The sequence below is a fragment of the Canis lupus genome, chromosome 3, assembly GCF_011100685.1.
Source record: "Canis lupus familiaris isolate Mischka breed German Shepherd chromosome 3, alternate assembly UU_Cfam_GSD_1.0, whole genome shotgun sequence".
In the NCBI taxonomy this organism is placed as follows: Eukaryota; Metazoa; Chordata; class Mammalia; order Carnivora; family Canidae; genus Canis; species Canis lupus.
In genome coordinates this window covers 34,553,991-34,570,188 of record NC_049224.1, presented here as the reverse complement: position 1 = coordinate 34,570,188, position 16,198 = coordinate 34,553,991, and the positions used below count along the sequence as shown (strand labels likewise).

The 16,198-nt window shown below is 38.7% G+C and overlaps 1 pseudogene; it reads right to left on the bottom strand.

Annotated features, from left to right (window-relative positions):
• Nucleotides 1-297: 297 nt before the first annotated feature.
• LOC111094833 lies at nucleotides 298-12,236 on the bottom strand (annotated as a pseudogene).
• Nucleotides 12,237-16,198: the final 3,962 nt, after the last annotated feature.

Here is a 16,198-nt window from a genome sequence, read left to right as displayed (position 1 = left end):
TTTTGCTTTTTTCTCTTCTTCTTCTTCTTCTTCTTTTTTTTTAACAAGTGGATCAGTTTATTAAGTAGGAAGTGGAGAAAGTGGGGCACAAATAAAGTCTGTACACCCAAACTCAACCGAATTTGAGATTCTTGGAAAAACCTGTCAGTTACATAATTGGCCACTTTGTCCCCCGCTGAAACAGGGGCTTGTCAGGAGAGACCAGAGAATAAGTCAGGTGGCAGGACTGGTGGTTGCTCTTGGGACTGGGTGTGATCTCTGCGTAACTTTCAAGGCCAGGTGGTCTCAGACTCAGGATCAGGACTTCATCACAGATACAGCCAGACCCAGCAAGATGGCTGCGACCGTGAAGCCCTGGGCAGCAATCCAGGTGTGCATCATAGGTGGGAGTGGTGGCTCTGACTCCAGTAGAAGCAGAAGAGGCCATAGGTTAGGGCAGTGAGGTGCCCAGGTAGCCTATGGGCACCATTGGGTTCTCGCGGGTCTTCTGAAGGAATTTTTCCTTGAAGCTTTCTGTAGTGTTGTAGATACTGGGGCTAAAGCTCTCAATGACTGCGGGCTGTGATGGTTCAAAGGGTGCCCCTGGAATCACATGTCCTGGGCAACAACTTTGGGAGAAAATACCTACATTAAACTCCTTTTCTCTTCTTTTTTTCTTTTTTCTTTTTTCTCTTCTTCTTTGGGATTCTTGGCCTTTTATTTTTTACTACTTTGTTTTAAAATTTGTTTTTCACTTTAGTAGTCCTTTTGATTTATTTTGTTCTGATCTTTGTTTTCATTTTCTGGTCTCTAACTTCATCAGAATCATCTAGGGTGAAATTTACTTAGGTCATGGTTATATTCTTGACTCAGCCCAATCATACAGCCACTGTGCACTGAGCAAAATGACTAGAAGGAAGAATCCACCACAAAAGAAAGAATCAGAAACAGTACTCTCTGCCACAGAGTTACAGAATTTGGATTATAATTCGATGTCAGAAAGCCAATTCAGAAGCACAATTATAAAGCTACTGGTGGCTCTGGAAAAAAGCATAAAGGATTCAAGAGACTTCATGACTGCAGAATTTAGATCTAATCAGGCTGAAATTAAAAATAATTAAATGAGATGCAATCCAAACGGGAGGTCCTAAAGATGAGGGTTAATGAAGTAGAAGAAAGAGTGAGTGACATAGAAGATGAAGTTGATGGCAAGGAATGGAGCTGAGAAAAAAGAAAAACAACTAAAAGACCCAGAGGAAAGGTTAAGGGAAATAAATGACAGCCTCAGAAGGAAAAATCTACATTTCATTGGGGTTCTAGAGGGTGCCAAAAGGGACAGAGGATCAGAAAGCACATTGGAACAAATCATAGCTGAGAACCTCCCTAATTTGGGGAGGGAAACAGGCATTCAGATCCAGGAGATTTAATAATTTAATTTCCTCAACATTTAATAATGAAACTTGCAAATTCCAAAGATAAAGAGAAAATCCTTAAAGCAGCAAGAGACAAGAGTTCCCTAACTTATATGGGGAGAAATATTAGATTAACAGCAGACCTCTCCACAGAGACCTGGCAGGCCAGAAAGGGCTGGCAGGATATATTCAGGGTCCTAAATGAGAAGAACATGCAGCCAAGAATATTTTATCCAGCAAGGCTGTCATTCAGAATAAAAGGAGAGATAAAGAGCTTGCAAGATAGGTAGAAACTGAAAGAATATGTGACCACCAAACCAGCTCTGCAAGACATACTAAGGGGAACCCTGTAAAGGAAAGAGGAAGCCCAAAGAAATAATCCACAAAACCAGGGAGTGAATAGGTATTATGATAATACTAAATTCATATCTTTCAATAGTTGCACTCACATGAATGGGCTAAATGATGCCATCAAAAGACACAGGGATTCACACTGGATAAAAAAGCAAGATCCATCAATTTTCTGTATACAAAAGACTCATTTTAGACCTAAGGACACCTCCAGCCTGAAAATAAAAGAGTGGAGAAATATATACCTATTATTAAATGGTCCTCAAAAAAAAAAAAAAAAAAAAAAAAAAAAAAAGCTGGGGTAGCAGTCCTCATATCAGATGCATTAAAGTTTATCCCTAAGACTGTAGTAAGAGATGAAGAGGAACTCTATATCATACTTAAAGTGTCTATGAAACAAGAAGACCTAACAATCATGAATAGGTATGCCCTTAATAAGGGAGCTGCAAAGGATATCAATCAATTAATAATCAAACTAAAGAGATATTTAGTTAATAATACACTAATAGTAGGAGACTTCAACATGGCACTTTGAGCAAATGACAGATTTTTGAAGCACAACATCATCACCAAAGAAACAAGAGCTTTACATGATACACTGGACCAGAGGGATTTCACAGATATATACAGAACTTTGCATTCGAATGCAACTGAATACACATTCTTCTCAAGTGCACATGGAACTTTCTCCAGAATAGATCACATACTGGGTCACAAATCAGGTCTCAACCAATACCAAAAGATTGGGATTCTCCCCTGCATATTTTCAGACCACAATGCTTTGAAATTAGAACTCAATCACAAGAAGAAATTTGGAAGAAACTCAAACATGTGGAGGTTAAAGAGCATCCTGCTAAAAGATGAAAGGGTCAACCAGGAAATTAGAGAAGCATTAAAAAGGTTCATGGAAACTAATGAAAATGAAGATACAACCATTCAAAATCTTTGGGATACAGCAAAAGCAGTCCTAAGAGGGAAATATATCGCAATACAAGCATCCCTCAAAAAATTGGAAAAAACTCATTACACAAGCTAACCTCTCACCTAAAGGAACTGGAGAAAGAACAGAAAGTAAAACCCATATCAAGCAGAAGAGGAGAGATAATAAAGATTCGAGCAGAACTCAATGAAATAGAGACCAGAAGAACTGTAGAAGAGATCAACAAACCCAGGAGTTGGTTCTTTGAAAGAATTAATAAGATAGATAAACCCTTAGCCAGAATTATCAAAAAGAAAAAACACTCAAATTAATAAAATCATGAATGAAAGAGGAGAGATCACAACCAATACCAGGAAATACAAACAATTTTAGAAACGTATAATGAAGTGTTATACGCCAATGAATTAGGCAATCTAGAAGAAATGGATGCATTTCTGGAAAACCACAAGCTCGATAACTGGAACAAGAAGAAATAGAAAATCTGAACAGGAAAATAACCAGGAAGGACATTGAAGCAGTCATCAAAAACCTCCCAAGACACAAAAGTCCTGGGTCAGATGCCTTCCCAGGGGAATTCTATCAAACGTTTAAAGAAGAAATAATACTTATTCTACTAAAGGTGGTCTGAAGGATAGAAAGGGATGGAATACTTCCAAACTCGTTCTGTGAGGTCAGTATCACCTTAATTCCAAAACCAGACAAAGACCCCACCAAAAAGGAGAATTATACATGAATATCCCTCATGAGCACAGATGCAAAATATCTCAACAAGATACTAGCCAATAGGATCCAAGAGTACATTAAGAAGATTATTCACCATGACCAAGTGGGATTTATCTCCGGGATGCAAGGCTGGTTCAACACTCATAAAACAATCAACAGGATAGATCACATCAACAGAAGGAAAAACAAGAACCATATGATCCTCTCAATAGATGCAAAGAAAACCTTTGACAAAATACAGCTTCCATTCTTGATCGAAACTCTTCAGATTGTAGAGTTAGAGGTAACATTCCTCAGCATCTTAAAAGCCATCTACAAAAAGCCCACAGCAAATATCATTCTCGATGGGGAAACACTGGGAGCCTTTCCCATAAGATCAGGAACATGAATATCCAGTCTCACTGCTGTTATTCAACATAGTACTAGACATCCTAGCATTAGCTATCAGAACACAAAAAGAAATAAAAGGCACGGGGTTCAAATTGGCAAAGAAGAAGTCAAACTCTCCCTCTTTGCAGATGACATGATACTGTACTTAGAAAACTCAAAAGACTCCACCCCAAGATTGCTAGAACTCATACAGCAATTTATCAATGTGATAGGATACAAAATCAATGCCCATAAATCAGTGGTATTTCAATACACTAACAATGAGACTGAAGATAGAGAAATTAAGGAGTCAATCCCATTTACTATTGTCCCCAAAAACATAAGATACCTAGGAATAAACCTAACCAAAGAGGTAAAGGATATATAACCTAAAAACTACAGAATACTTCTGAAAGAAATGGTAAATGATAGAAAAATATTCCATGCTCATGGATTGGCAGAATTAATATTGTGAAAATGTCAATGTTACCCAGGGCAATTTACACATTTAATGCAATCCCTATCAAAATACCATGCACTTTGTTCAGAGAGTTGGAACAAACTATCTTAAGATTTGTGTAGAATCAGCAAAGACCCTGAATAGCCAGGGGACTACTGAAAAAGAAAACCAGAGCCCAGGGCATCACAATGCCAGATTTCAGGTTCTACTACAAAGCTGTGATCATCAAGAGAGTCTGGTACTGGCACAAAAACAGACACATAGATCAATGGAACAAAATAGAGAATCCAGAAATGGGCCCTCAACTCTACATTCAAGTAATATTTAACAAAGCAGGAAAGGCTATTCACTGGAGAAAGGACAGTCTCTTCAATAAATGGTGCTGGGGAAATTGGACAGCCATGTGCAGAAGATTGAAACTAGACCATTGTCTGACACCATACATAAAGATAAAGTCAAAATGGATGAAAGATCTAAATGTGAGACAGGAATCCCTCAAAATCCTAGAGGAGAACACAGACGATAAATACCTTTTTCAACTTGGCCACAGTAACTTCTTGCATGATACATCTATGAAGGCAAGGGAAACAAAAGCAAAAATGAATTATTGGGACTTCATCAAGGTAAAAAGCTTCTGCACAGCAACAGAAATAGTCAACAAAACTAAAAGACAACCTACAGAATGGGAGAAGATATTTGCAAATGACCTATCAGATAAAGGGCTATTATCCAAGATCTATAAAGAATGTATTAAACTCAACAGCAAAGAAACAAACAATCCAATCATGAAATGGGCAGAAGACATGAACAGAAATTTCACCAAAGAAGACATACACATGGCCAACAAGCACATGAGAAAATGCTCCGCATCACTTGCCATCAGGGAAATACAAATCAAAACCACAATGAGATACCGCCTCACACCAATGAGAATGGGGAAAATTAACAACAATGAGGAAACAACAAATGTTGGAGAGGATGAGGAAAAAGGGGAACCCTCTTGCACTGTTGGTGGGAATGTGGACTGGTACAGCCACTCTGGAAAACTGTGTGGAGGTTCCTCAAAGAGTTAAAAATTGAGCTACCCTATGACCAAGCAATTGCACTGCTGGGGATTTACCCCAGAGATACAGATGCGGTGAAAACCCTAGACACCTGCACACCAATGTTTATAGCAGCAATGTCCACACTAGCCAAACTGTGGAAGGAGCCTCGGTGTCTATCGAAAGATGAATGGATAAAGAAGATTTGGCAAATTGAACTCCAATAAAAAATATACATATATAGAAATTTAAAAAAATAATTAATAAAGGGCAGCCCAGGTGGCTCAGTGGTTTAGTGCCACCTTCAGCCCAGGGCCTGATCCTAGAGACCCGGGATCGAGTCCCATGTCAGGCTCCCTGCATGGAGCCTCTTTCTCCCTCTGCCTGTGTCTCTGCTTCTCTCTCTCTCTGTGTCTCTCATGAATAAATAAATAAAATCTTAAAAAACATAAAATAATTAATAAAAAATAAATAAATAAAACAAGAGATGCTCCTGTTATTCTAATCACTTAGGAAATTACAAGAAATACAAGAATTCTGGAGCTTTGTGCCAGGTACTAGGGATGAACCAATATATATTTTCTATTATCTCATTGTATTGCCCAACATGGTTGTACAGTTAATGATACTGCATCGTATCCTTGAAAGTCACTAAAAGAGTAGTTCTTAAAAGTTCTCTTCATAAGAATCAAGTAGCTTCTATGTGTGGTGATGGATACTGACTTATTGTGGTGATCATTTCACCATATATACAAATATCAAATCATTATGTTGCATACCTAAAACATAGGGTTATATGTCCACTATACCACAATAAAAATAAGTAAAAAAAATTAAGAATAAAAATTTATTTTTAGTCCTTCTTGGGTAAGAAGTCAATCATTGTCATGTGTCCTTGGATATTTCTACTTCTTATAAATACCTGAGACTCCTTTCACCAGCAATTACAAAATTCATTATTCCACAGTTGAGAAAGAGAGCCCAAATCTAAATGCTTTTTCTCTTTTACATTTTTTAAGTTAAATTCTATTTGCCAGAATATAGTATAACATCCAGTGCTCATCCCATCAAGTGCCCTCCTTGTTGCCCATCACCTAGTTATCCCAACCCCTACTCACCTCTCCTTCTGCAACTCTTTGTTCATTTCCCATATTTAGGAGTCTCTCATAGTTTGTGTCCTTCTCTAATTTTTCCCACTCAGTTCACCTCCTTTCCCTTATAATCCTGTTCACTATTTCTTATATTCCACACATGAGGAAACCATATGATGATTGTCCTTCTCCGATTGATTACTTCACTCAGCATGATACCCTCCAGTTCCACCCACATCGAAGCAAATGGCAGGTATTTGTCCTTTCTGATGGCTGAATAATATTCCATTGTATATGTAGACAACACCTTCTTTATGCATTCATCTGTGGAAGGACATCATGCATAATCCCACAGTTTGGCTCTTGTGGACATTGCTGCTGTGAACATTGGGGTGCAGATATCCTGGGGTTTCACTACATCAGTATCTTTAGGGTAAATACCCAGTAGTTCAGCACATTTATATTTAATCTAATTGAATCTATTCTAATCTAATTTCTAGTGAAGTGATCAAGCAATAAATTTAGATAGCTGTTATCAGATGCCTTCCTATTTCCATAAAAGGAAAAGCTTAAGTGACTTAGAAGGTTTCTGATTCTGATTATTGAGGTCACTCTGAAGAAGAAAAGGGGCTCAAATAAGAGGCTGAAAATGACAGTGGTAAATGTTTAAAATTAGAGAAAATCTCTGTCATCCTCAGTTATCTTTGACAGACAGAGGGTTTACAGCCTTTGCCTGGGAACAGAGAAGATGTGACACTGAATCACAGATGTGCCCTGCATCAGTCCTTTAAAGGTGTTTCAGGTCATCAAGCACAGCAGGATGAGGAGCCTGCTATAGACTGAATGCATGTGTCCCCCCAAAATGTGTATGTTAAATCCTAATCTCCAGGGTCATGGTATTTGGAAGTGAGCTCTTTGAGAACTGCTTAGTTCATGAAAGTAGAACCCTCATGAATAGGATTTGTACCCTTATCAAAGAGATCCCAGAAAGCTAGCTGGCTCCTTCCAACATGTGAGGTCATAATGAGAAGATAGTTGTCTATAAACCAGGAAGCAGGCTCTCAGCAGACACTGAGTCTGTCAGTGCCTTGATCTTACAATTCCCTGACTCCAGGACTGTGAGATATAAATGTCTGCTATTTATAAGCCACTCACCTGAATGGATTAAGACAGATTCAAGGGTGTTGCTGCCACCACCTTTAGGCATACACCTCTGTTTCCCACTGCTATCTATTATGTCCTTTAATTTTAAAAAAGTCATATTTTATATTAAGAGGAATAATTAACTAAGTATTGTTCTTAGGACAAAATTAATTAATTCTTTCATCAAATGATAAGAGTTTGGTAAACTACTTTAGTTTAGCCTATGGCACCAGAAGAAGCAGCTTATATAAGTACAGTTCTCTTTGCTGAATGGAATGAATTTCTTACTTAATTTTCCACCCTTTTAATTGGCTGTTTTTCCAGAAATAATTCCCATCTTATGCTTATTCTCAAGGCTTATGATGATATCTACTTATAAAAATACTCACCACTCATAATTCTTCACATCATCTGTGCCCAAGTACACATATGGGCACATGAAACAGCCTGAATCTGAGAGTCTAAGAAGAAAGTGTGCTTATAGAAAAATCATTTTACATCATCTCGTCCTTGGTTTAACAATGTGTTTACTCAGGTGCCAACCAAAATAGCAAAGATCATGGCATATTCTGATTGTTATTTGATGGGTTAATTAATATATTGACCATTTATTTCAAAGATAGACCATAGAATTCTTCTCCACTTGGTTCAGAACCTAAATTAGACTCACATTTGAATGTCACAAGCCACACAGAGAAGAGATATCAAGAAATACATGATATTTTCTCCCAAGTTTCACGACCTTGAATATAAATGTCTTTCTCATTTACACTGCAGGGATTTATATTGTTAGTCACATATCTTACAGTCCTTAAAAAAAAACTTTGCCTATTAAATCTTTACATGTTATATTTTTTGTTGATTGTCAATTTACTGGACTATTAAATTCACTTTAGTCTGTATTACGTGGAGTGATCTAGAGAAACTGAAATTATCTCATGTTGTTAACAGAAGGGGCAGCTTAAATCTATAAACAACTTGCTAGCATAGGTTTTAAACCTTTAAATATTCATTTGGTATGAATCATGTTTCAAAGCCTATCTTCTGTATTATTCCTAAATGTACAAAAACAGAATCAATTGGTTACTGGAGCCAGCTTCACAAACTCAGCCCTTAATGTTTTTCTCCCGTGGTTTATCAATTTCTTCAGGCTGGGTAACAAGAATATCCCCATCCCCTGTTCTTGCCCAAGAGCAAATGAAGTACTGCAGATGAATTCCAAGGTATTTGGAAACCTCATTCTAACATAAGGATCATTTCTCCTATTGGAGAGAACACTGAGGAACCACAGATGGTTCAGGAACAGGCAACTGGGCCAAGTTTTAACATTTTAGTGTTGCCACATTGGGTTTTGTTTCCTACTAATAATGCAGCCAAGTAAATTTTGCCCCCAGCAGGAGGCTGCTTCTCAGTGGTTCTTACTGAGGAGATCAGGATCCCATTTATTTCCTTTGTTCGATGGATATTTTTCATTGCCTAACAATATTTGGCCCAAACATATCATACCTCATTTTTAAGTTAGACAACTTATAGCTCCTGGAAACATAAATAATTGAAAAGCACTTTATATTTTATCAGTTTCTCACACATTTATGAAGTGGTACAGTATTACTGAGATATCATTGCAAATGCAATGATGGTCGATGCATTTCCTTTTCGCATAATGAATAGCAAAATGAGATCATGAAGGGGAAACTCTGGAATCCAAGTTTTTTTCCAAAAGAAAAAGAATTTTTATTTTAAAACTTATCATTGTCATTTACCAGGATATAATAAATCACCTTAAATTGAATGTGGCCTGTATTTATCGCTATAGAGTAGTAGATGCGGAAGAGTCTTGGCTCCCAGTGACCCAGGTGAAGTAAGAGTCAGGAAGACATACTGTTGAAATGCTGGTCATCTCCTTTGCAAGGGACAGTGTCTGAGTTACACCTATATACAGACTGTTCTGGGACAATGTTAATACTAATTAGCAACCTGGCATGCCAACTAGACTCAGACCACTTTAGCTTAATGGGTGTACAAAAAAACAGTGGATTTGAAGATGGTCCAAATCTGTCAGCCTTAAAACATCGTGATGGGTCACCTAGACAACACTTGTGGGTTACAAAGCCATGAAAACAAAAATTAACACATCTGTAAAAAAGGTACTTTTTTTTGCCACAATATCACCACTTATCACACTTTCTGAGTCTCAGTCTCACATGACCTAATGCCAGAAAAGTTTTCACAAGTCCTGGCTGAAAGAGTGGTGGGTATATGAAGAGACAGCAAATAAATTGACAATCATATGGAAATTTTAGATAGAATGGAGTTGTTCTGAAATGTAGGTTATTTTTCATTCTCTAACAGGACCTCATTTTGTCTTTTCAAAATAAATCACATTATCTTCTTGCCTAGAGATGATGATGTCCTTTGTACCCCACCAGATGATACAAGTCCTCTTTAAATGGATTGTAGCCTTGTTCCTTTAAACATTGCAGTGCCCAGAAAATCTGGTCCAGGGGAGGAAATTTTTCCCAGGAACCCACTCCTTTCACATGAAAGGAAGGTCTTCTGCCTGCATCCATATTATAAGAGGATGCAAGAAAACCTGAAATCTGATGGGGTTCAAGCTCCTATTTTCTCAAGATATGTATTTTTTAAAATCATGAATTGCAAGGGAGATCTGTAGAAAGTTTCAGATCCTGCTTAGAAGATGAGCCACAGCAGTGGAACCCATGACTCACTGACTAAGGTGACACTTTTTCTGCTCCTTGCTGTGCCATTTTCTCAGGCTCCTCTGGAGCCTTTTCTTCCAAATTGAAAGCAGTCCTTAAAAATGAGAAATCAGGGAAAAGTCATTTCTTTAAGGACCGATTGGTATAATATGTGCTTATGTCCCTGGCATTTCCCCTCCCACCTCGCCCTAGCCCCCTGTCATTGGTGTGTGACTTTGTTTATTGGAGTGGACAATATGCATCTTCCTTTTCAGCTGAGCTCTTTTGCGTGCTAGCTATGTTGTGCGCTGAGGCTCTGTCTGCTTGGTTTGGCTAATGGTGGAACAGCTGAATCTCACTGGAAGAACACAGCATGAAGCAGAAGTACACATTCAAACAAGAATTCCCTGAGTGTACCCTCTGATGGTCCAGCATGGCAGGTCCCCAGAGGAGAGGAGAGAAGCACAAGGATAGGCTCTGACTGCCCTCTTAACCTCTTACCCCTGAGTCAGAGCAAGTAGCCAGAGCAGAGAGATGGTGAAGTACAAGGAAGTGATCTGAATTACCTCTGAACTCGTGCAAGCATGTCTATATGATTCTTAAATCAACACAAGTTTCCTAGTCATTTTAAGTGAGTTCACATTTATTGTTTCATTCTAGAAGTACCTCTGGGGATTTCCAAACACAGAAACTCTAAGCATTCTGAAAGCTAAGTCAAGATAAGTCCCAGTAGGTGACCCTTGATTCATGGATTTATGTGATGGTGAATTTTGTCTTTATAACAAGTTTACTGAGAAAAGGCCTCCACTACTCCTCTGGTTCTATCTTTGTGCTCCAGGTAGAGAGGCATTAAAATAATGCAAGATGTCATAGCGTTTCTGCTCTAAAATATCTTTAGATGACATATCCTCAGTTGTAAATCTATTTTGTGAAATAGGAACTCCTAGGTTGGAAATTTTTCCATACACTTACATTAAGGTTTTCTTTCAAATATTAGTAATTGTCTCCAATCTTAATCATGTCTATTTTAATGACAAAAACCTGGAAAGATGAGGGATATGGAGAAAAAAAAATAAATGCATGCTAAATTCCCAATCTTCTAGAAAAGCATAATGAAATGAGTTGGTCTTAGATATATTAATGGATTATTACAATATTTTCTTCTAAAGAAGTTGGCAATACCTGGGATTCTTGGGTGGCTCAGTGGTTGAGGGATTGCCTTTGGCTCAGGTCATGATCCCGGGGTCCTGGGATCAAGTCCCACATCGGGCTCCCTGCATGGAGCCTGCTTTTCCCTCTGCCTGTGTCTCTGCCTCTCTCTCTGTGCGTCTCTCATGAGTGAGTAAATAAATAAATAATAAATAAATAAATAAATAAATAAATAAAATCTTAAAAAAAAAAAAGAAGCAATACCTGAATCCTGTTCTAGATCAACCACTTGTACCTTCCTTATCTCCAGTAAAAAGTGAATACACAGAATATATTCACCAAATAACATGTGGGTCTTTGACCACAATCCCGTGGATTCTTAAAAACTAAGCTGGCTCTTGAGGACACCATTGTACCTCAATACTGGTGGGCTTGAGAAGTTATTACTGCCCTAATACCATAGCTGAAACTTCTGATGAGTCATTTATTCCAAAGCCACAAGCACTGGGAGCTGATTGCAGGTGGTGTGTATAACATTGTTGCCACTGCAGGTGGGAAAAAAGGAAGAACTTGGTGAGGAAGAATACCACACTGATACCTTATAACCTGATGTGTTTCATCCACTGGGGCTGATTCAGTAATAGTTCCAATTCCTTGGACACCAGTGGTGAAGACAGAGTGCAGCCTGTCAAAACACAGTTTTACTGACTATGGGTAGGGGGAAAACAGGGTTTTAGTTGGCAGTAACTGAAAGTAGAGGCTCCATACCTTTTGACTGCTTCATCTGCTCTTGCCTTTTCCTTGAGACTGAAGCGGGGTACTCACACAGTGGGTTCACTTCCTCACAAGTCACCGCCAAAGTGGAAAGGATGTACATGTTTCCTGGCTTCCATTTTGAAACCCTAGGGGACACTTTTAATAGGGCCAACCTGAGTCCTTGCAGCAATTATTCTGGCAGGGAGATGAAAGGCAGTGATGGCTCAGCCTGATTTTGACATTGTCACATCCAGGGGTCAAGGTCTGCGCCAGTGTGCACATGGGCTTAGGGGGTGGATGCTATACTGAGGGCAATTGTTGGTGGTGGGTTGGCATCACCTCTGTTTACAGTCACTATTCAGAATATGCTGAATTAGATCTCTCTTTTTTGCCTTGGATGAATTTAGTGTAGTGAGAGGAGACTCAAAATAAATCATGTCTCTTTTCTTTCTCCCTCTTTTCCTTTCTTCCTTCTTTTTTTTTTTTTAATAGGAAAAATTTACATATTTCTAATTGTCTTTGGCAGAGATTTTAAGAGCATATTTGAGGGTGTGAAGAGGTCTGGAAATAAGGCAACATTAAGATTTCCTTTTAGCTCTTTGCTTTACTGGTTCTGATAGCACATCCTGAAGTTTCACTAGTATGCTTTAAAAAAAAAAGATTTATTTATTTATTTATGAGAGGCACAGACTAGAGTGAGAGGCAGAGACACAGGCAGTGGGAGAGGCAGGCTCTTCACAGGTAGCCCGATGTGGGACTTGATCCCGGATCCTGGGATCACCACCTGAGCCGAAGGCAGGTGCTCAACTGCTGAGCCACCCACGCATCCTCACTAGTATGCTTTAATCAGCACACCTTGCTGTACATTTATTTCTCCCAATGACCATAACTATAATTTGGTATTTAAAAGCAAAAGCTGCTACTTGATTACCTCTTGTATGAATCACAAGAATCAAAAACTGAGGGTTTTGTTGTTGTTGTTGTTTTGTTTTGTTTTGTTTTTATTCTCTACTCAGACTTAATTAATATTTCCAGTTTAGTTAAGAACTGTTAAAGCTAGAAGGCTCAGAAATACTTCACAGGTCACACTTAAGTGACAGTGACGGCACTAGAATCAGGATCTTCTGGCTCTCAATTCAGGGTCATGTACAGCTTTGCTGTATCATGGAGACTTGTATCTTATCCATGCAAAGTTTAGCATTATAATTTTAAAAACTAAAACAAGTCTATATACTAAATATTTAATGATGTATATAATAATTTCATTATGTGGTAAATGGACACAAAGAATAAGATTTTTTTTTTTAAGATTTTATCCATTTATTGAGACACAGAGAGAGTGAGAGGCAGAGACACAAGCAGAGGGAAGCAGGCTACATGCAGGGAACCTGATGCGGGACTCGATCCTGGATCTCCAGGATCACATTCTGGGCTGCAGGGAGCTAAATCGCTGCACCACTGGGGCTGCCCAAGAATAAAAATTGTATATAGATTCTTATTCATAATATTGCTATGTTGCCAAACCAAACATTTCTAATCTCATATTAACTTCCTATTGCTGCTGTAACAAATTACCACAAAATTAGTGGCTTAAAACAACATGAATCTGTTATCTTTCAGTTCTGGAGGTTAGAAACCCTAAAATAAAGGTATTATTGAGGCTGTCTTCTTTCTGGAGGCTCTAGGAAAGAATCCGTTCCTTGCCTTTTCCAATTTCTAGAGGTCACCCACATTTTTACATTATGGCCCCAAATCACTCCAACTTATGCTGCAGTACATCTCCTTCTGTGATATGGATTCCCTTACTTCTTTCTGTAATTTATAAGGACTTCTGTGATTAGATTGGTTCCAGAAAAATCCAGGGAAACCATCACAACTTAACCATATCTATAAAGATCCTTTCCTTGTAAGGTAAGACAGTTACAAGTTCCAGACATTAGTACTTGGACATCTTTGGGGACCATTATTTTACATATCACAAGGGTCGTCTAGGAATAGAGAAATCTGAAAAATGAGAAGCAGCCCCAATATTTCTCAGAAGTTCCTAGATATGTAACCCAGACCTTAAGAGGAAGATCTCATGAAGAACACTCAGGTATTAAGAATCCTCCATTTTCCTGATTCATCTGATCCCAAACCTACAAAGCTGTTGGGTGTGGTTTTTACTGGAGGTCGTCAAGGGAGACAGGAATGTGTAGAGAGAGAGTTCTTTTACAGAGGAGGCATCTAGAGAAGCTGAAGATCTGTTTTCTGGGTTTTTGTGGTAAACTAAGGAGAATGATAACATATTTCTCATGAAGTTGAGGGACAGGAGGGCAATGGAAGAGACCTATCTGGAGAAGGACGGATTTGCTATGAGGTTATTATCTCAAAAGATAAAGGAAGCCTTTCCTGTTGCTTTCTTTTCATCATTGACCACTCCTTCATGTCTCATTTTTTCATGTCTCATTATTTTATTATTGTAGCAGAAATTTTACTCTCAGATAGCCACAGTTAAAGTAGGCTATGTTCTTCAGGTTGTTCATGCAATTAGACACATGGGCAGTCAACACTGCCCAGGTGGGTTGGGAGAACTGCTAAGGATATCCTCCACAGGGTTAGCCTGCAGCTGAAGTAGGGGGCAGGCTCAGGCACCCTTAATCTTTCTTACGCTTCCCTGATTGATATACAATCAAAACACAAGGACAAGAATAAAATCTCTCTTTGGTGGTTTTGGGGGGAGATGTCTTGAATGTGTCCTCATACTAAGTAGGCATTTGTGAGCAGGATTATGTTTATCCAAAGTATTGTTGAGTAACTTCAGATATATAAATTCATTTCCCCAGTAGAATCACAGGCAGTAGTCTGTCCCCAAATGGATAGCAGGTCAGGGAATTCCTACAGGCTGGATTAAGAGTCTTTTACCATGGTGAACAGAAAGTCAAGTAAATGAAGTGGAATATGAATATTCCTTCAAGATATGAAGACACGGGTTTTTCTGGGTAAGACGGCATTATTACAGGTACCTATGCAATAGGTCCAAAGTCAGACTCTTTCTCTAAAAGAACAAAGCCCTGTGAATGATCAGATCTGGACTCCATTATGTCATTGAACCCTGTAACATACTAGTCCTATTCTGAATTCACACTCAGCAGCCTCCAACTACATCTCCCTTGGAATTAATTGTTCCTGAAATAGTCCTGTGCACATGATGGCTTTGATTTTACTGTATGTCATGAAATAAGCAGTCCTGTAAGCTTGGGTTAAAGCCCAGGATATTCCCAGGCTTGGCAGGCTAAGCCTGGGAGAGTGAGGGTATCCTTTGGTCAGTGCTGCTATGTGCTCACCTCTGAGCAATGCAAGTTGTTTTTTTTTTTTTTTTTCTGTTTTTACACATTTATTAAAAGAATCCCCATTTTTATTTATACCTGCAGAAACACTTTTGTGGAACAAAGAACAGGGAAATTCCCCCTAACTAACCAAATGTTTCTTATTAATGCACAGCCTGTCAAAGTCCCAGGATATTCCAAAAGCTGAACTGGATGTCTCAGTATCCTACAGCAGAGCAATGAAGCAGCTGCTGACTCCAGTGGTATCTGGTTGAATCCCACACAGACCATTGTAAGCTGATGGTTTCCCCACCTGTCATACTGAATATCATCACCCACAGGCTTATCTATACATCACTTTGCTGAATTCCTTCCCATAGATAAAAGGCCAATGCAGAAGCTTGCCAAGGAGCGTGATGTCTGCAGCTGCCTTGGCCCTGTGGGAAATTTATCTTGGTGGACTTGCATGGCCCTTTAGAAACCACTCTGCCTCTAATCCCTCCCTCTGTTATCTCATATGCTCATGTTACATTTTGGAGGTTCAAAATCCCCACCTTTTCTGATCCAGGCTTGTATTTCATTTTTTAAAAAGATTTTATTTATTTATTTATTTATTTATTTATTTATTTATTTATTTACTTACTTACTTATGACACAGAGACAGAGAGAGAGGCAGAGACACAGGCAGAGGAAGAAGCAGGCTTCGTGCAGGGAGCCCTATGCGGGACTCAATCCCAGGTCTCCAGGATCATGCCTTCTGATGAAAGCAGGGGCC